Source organism: Fukomys damarensis, unplaced genomic scaffold, assembly GCF_012274545.1.
Source record: "Fukomys damarensis isolate Sample0158 unplaced genomic scaffold, DMR_v1.0_HiC HiC_scaffold_11, whole genome shotgun sequence".
Lineage (NCBI taxonomy): Eukaryota > Metazoa > Chordata > Mammalia > Rodentia > Bathyergidae > Fukomys > Fukomys damarensis.
This window is the reverse complement of record NW_022900923.1, coordinates 21,338,243-21,343,057: the sequence shown is the minus strand read 5'-3', so window position 1 is coordinate 21,343,057 and position 4,815 is coordinate 21,338,243.

The window sequence follows — 4,815 nt, the reverse complement described above, 5'->3', positions numbered from 1 at the left end:
CATGATATAACTACACTGTAAAAGGAAGTTCAGGAGGCCTCAAAATCCTAAAACACAGCTTCCCCTTCCAAAGTGTAAAGCCAATAGATATTTAAAACTGGCCAGGCATGGTGGTGCACACCTGTAGTCTCCCATGGCAGGCTGAGGCAGGAGGATCTCTGAGTTCAAGGCCAGCCTAGGCTACATAGTGAGTTCAAGGCCAACCTCAACTACATAGTGAGACCTTGTCTCAAAACAAAAGCAAAACCAACATTAAAACAGAACAAAAAGGATATGGAAATAAACAGAAGAAACAGATAAATGTGCCAAGAATGACTGTTTTGAGAGGAAGACCTGGGAGGGAAAGTTTTTGTTTGTTTGTTTGGTTGGGTTTTTTGGTCTGTGAGTAGTTCAGGCTGGCCTTGAACTCACTATGTAGTAATTCTCCCATCTCTGCCTCCTGAGTGCTAGTGCTGGGATTACAGGTGTATGTCACCACACCTAGCTTTTGGAGGGAAAGGTTTTATAAAGGCATGAAGGGACTAAGGTTCAATTACAAGTCTTGTAGTGCAACTTTATAACTTCACAGTAGTGTTAAAAGTATTAATTTTAACAGAACAAGTAGTCTTCATACTACTTAGTACATATTTATTCACTCATCACCACCTCCACAGCTGCACATTATGTCAGGTATTTTTTTTTAGGTGCTAGGAAGACAGCAGTGAACAAACTGTTTCCTTGTTAAAAAACAAAACAAAACAAAAACAAGTCCCTGTCCTCACGAAGCTTACCTTCAGAGAAGGACACAAATAAACCATGCTACAATGTCAGATAAATCAATATAGGGCAAAAAAGTAAAGGCACAGAGGGTGAGGGGATACCATTTAGGTGGCATCTTTAGAAAAGGCTTTTTAAGAACAAAGGGAGAAGGAAAGTCCTTTGGGAAAAAAGTTTATAAATAAAGTAACAAAAGGGTACCGTTTAAATTCAAGGCAAAAGCTTCATTCTAATCTCCTCACAGATTAAAAGCAATATATCATCCGGCAGTTGACAGCATAGTTTTCTGCAGTGGCACACATGAAATGCCAAATCTCCCTTCAGACTAAGTGCTGCAAGCCCTGCTCTACCCTGATACAGTGGGGAGAGGAGAGGATAAGCATGTATTGTATATCCTTCCACTAACCCTAACTAACCAGTAATTATTAAAGTGACTGGGCAGATTTAGATGCAACCTTTCTCTTTCCACATAAATACGGTCACTTATTTTTAAGGGAGTCTACAAGTATCAATTTTTTAAATAATCATTTTTTTTCTGAATGAACCAGTGCCCCGTCGTTCTTCCATAGAATCTCCTAAGCCACTGTTGCTAAAATCAGATTACTTTCACACATTTTAAATTCCATTCTTTTATTCCTATTATGTAGTTTTCCTAAATCAAAAGTTCAAGACATCAAAAAATTCCATTATAAATTATACAAAAAAAGGAAAGATTCCAGATGAATTCTGATACTAAAATTTATCACATCCAATCTTCATTTTTTTACTTAAGCCAATGGAGCTGGGGATTTAGCTCAGCAGCACCGTGCCTGCCATGCAAAAGCAAGGTCCTGAGTTCAAGCCCCAGTACCAAAAAAAAAAAAGAGACGCCAATGGAGTTTTCAGGTAGAGAAATGTTTGTAGGATAATGCAATACATTTACTTTCCTTCTCAGGGATTTCACTAAGACTGTGGTGGCGGCTTCATTCATTTAAAGTTGAAAAACAAGCACAAAACCTTGCACTATTAGATGGAAGTGACAATTTCATTTCATATCCAGCCATTACAAATTAAAAACTTCATTTATTTATTTATGTATTTACTTTTTGGTTTTTTGAGACAGGGTCTCACTATGTCGTTGAGACTGACCTGGAACTCACTATGTAGCCCAGGCTGGTTTCGAACTCACAGTGATCCTCCTGCCTCAGCCTTCCGGGTGTTGGGATTACAAGTGTGCACCACCATGCCCAGCTAAAAAACTTCATATTTAAGATAGGATCACAAATCTTATTCTCAAAAACTTACACCACCAAAAGTAAGCTAAGTTGGCAAAGCACTGCGCTCCTATAATGCCAGCTTCTTGAGACTCACACAGGAGGACTGAGGAGTTTGAACCTACCCTGGACAATTTAGCAAGTCTCACTAGCTCAGTAGTAGAGTGTCTGCCTAGCACAAGAATGGCCCAGTACCAAAAAAAAAAAAAAAAGTTAAATCCAAACTACCTGCTGCTACTCCATACCAGCAAAAGAAAGTGGTATTTTTAGAGGAAAAAATAGGCTTAAAGTTTAACAAAAGCTTCATTAAATTTCACTTTATGGCTTTAAGGCTTAAAAGTTATTTAGAAATTTCTAGAGAAGCAGACTGCAGTGTATTAAATGCTGAACTACAGCGCCCGATGTTAATTCTGTCCCTCACCACTCCTAAGGTGGACCATCATCACACTCATTTGGTTTTTGAGAAAGGGTCTCTATGCAGCCCAGGCTGGCCTTGAACAGGCAGCGATTCTTCTGCCTCAACCTTCCTAGTGCTGGGATTATACCCAGCATGCCTGCCAGGGAACATCACCCTCACACTAAGAAGCACAAGTGTGGGCTCACTGCTTGCTTACTGGTAGTGGCTTACTATCTCCTAACCTTAGTTTCCTGATCTAAAATAGAGAAAAGGCCTACAGGGTGGCAACCTTAATTACTTGCAACCCAGCCAATGAGAATAAAATATTTAAGTATAAACAATGTATAAAAAGCCTTGAAATCTGCAAAGAACTACACCAATATCTGTCATATTTTACTTGCAATGGAAAGTGATCTGATTTCAGCAACAGCAGCTTATGAGATTCTGTAGAACAACAGGGCACTGGTTCATTCAGAAAAAAAAAATGATTATTTTAAAAATTTAAACTTATAAAAAGGTAGATTCCCTTAAAAACAAGTGACCAGAGACAGTATTTTCAATAAACATTTCATGTAACTATATAAACCGAAAGAAGAAAACTGTTTAACCACATGTAAACTGACTTCAGGTAGAATATTTATCAATGGTCTACTTGAAATCCAGATGCCCAGTGCGTATAAACATAAGTGTATTTTAAAAACGAGTGTCTTAATGCTTTTGTTCCCTAAGTAATAATTACCTCTATTTTCAGAGGGAAAAATACAAACAATATTCTTAAGTAAAAACTCTACTTAAACTTTTAAACAGACTTCCTCACTTCCCATTTAACTTCTATCCAGGCACAGACCGACAGGTCTCTTCCCTGTTGTATTCCAAATATCTGAGGAACCAGCACCAACTACTAGGTTATAAATATGAATGAACAACTGTGCTTCTGGACCAAAACTTTCACATATATATTCAACATTCACTACACATACTTATATCTCAACTATAATGACAAAATAAACAAAATGTATACCCTAGGAATTTAAATACATGCAAATACATTCATTACTCATGTGTATCTAATTCACGAAGCGAGTTTTTTACTTATATTTTCTCTCAAATTTTTGGCGTATTCTTTCTAATATTACAAAAAGTATCAGATGAGTGTATTGCAATCTTGATATGTGAACACTATCTTTAATTTTCTGTTGAAATCTGCAATAATTAAACTAAGGGAACAGTATTTTCAGAGTACCACTCAGAGAATTTTAAAATGTCCAAATCCTTAATTCCACGAAAGTTGGAATAGGAAAGATATCCGACCATTTCAAAATTATGCTGAAATTTCTCTGAACTACGTTTAAAATTATTTATTCCAACGATATCTAGTGAATGCAGCTGATTTATAGAGCTGGTTAATAGAAGTTATTTTCCAAATCTTTGATGCTAGGTGATAAACATCATGCCTACAAACTTTACAGGTTATTTTTATTAAAATAATTTTGGTTGTTAACTACCATTATGACCCTAAAAGACTTGACTAAAAGGTTCAACAGTTAAGAGTAACAAATTTATGACTCCCCCGACTATACAAGTATAGTTATCTCGGCGGAACAGGCTTTATGGCTAACAAACTATGGTCTGTGGCACTATTCTTTGTATGCACGGGCTGAAAGGTTTCCCAAAATTCTACTGGTCATCTTCAAAGAGACTTAAAACACGAACCGATCTGATAGTAAATATTTAAAAACAAAGTCAACTCATACATACTGGTAGGAGAATAAGTGTTGGGGGAAAATTCCGGAGCACATAATGAAGCTCCATTAATTGCGGCCTGTGTTTCCACTTATGGTCTTAAATAGTGGGCATTAAAATACCTCTTTTAGGCGTTTAACAGAAATTCGGTGCTTTCTTGGCCCTCCTCCCCAGCTAACATCGGCGCCTTTACCACCTCCTCTCTCACCCCTCCCAGCTCAAACAAATTAACATTTGTACTAAGGTAACTCCTATCAGTTCGAAGCTTCTTCCCAAGCACGCCCACGTACCCTGAAACTGGCCTGCGTCTACACAACACACAGCTACAGGAAAAGAACTTCGCGGGGGTCAGGTGGTGGCAGTGGGGATAATTCAGCTCCGCACACATTTAGGCAATTTTCCAGGTATTAGCTGCTCTGTAGCTGCTGGAGTTCCTCCCACATCACCTCCTAAGCATGGTGTTTATGAGCCTCCCTAATCCGACACCGCAATGGAATTCCGGATATTTGCACACACATATCGCAGCTTTGCAAGTGTTTGATCAGATACATCCGGAATCTCCCTTCTTTTCAGCATGCCGGGTCCTGGCCCCAAAACAAGCGAGCCACAGGCAGCGTCCCCGCGACCCGGGCTGGCGGCGACTCTGACTGCGGGCCGTCCCCGCAA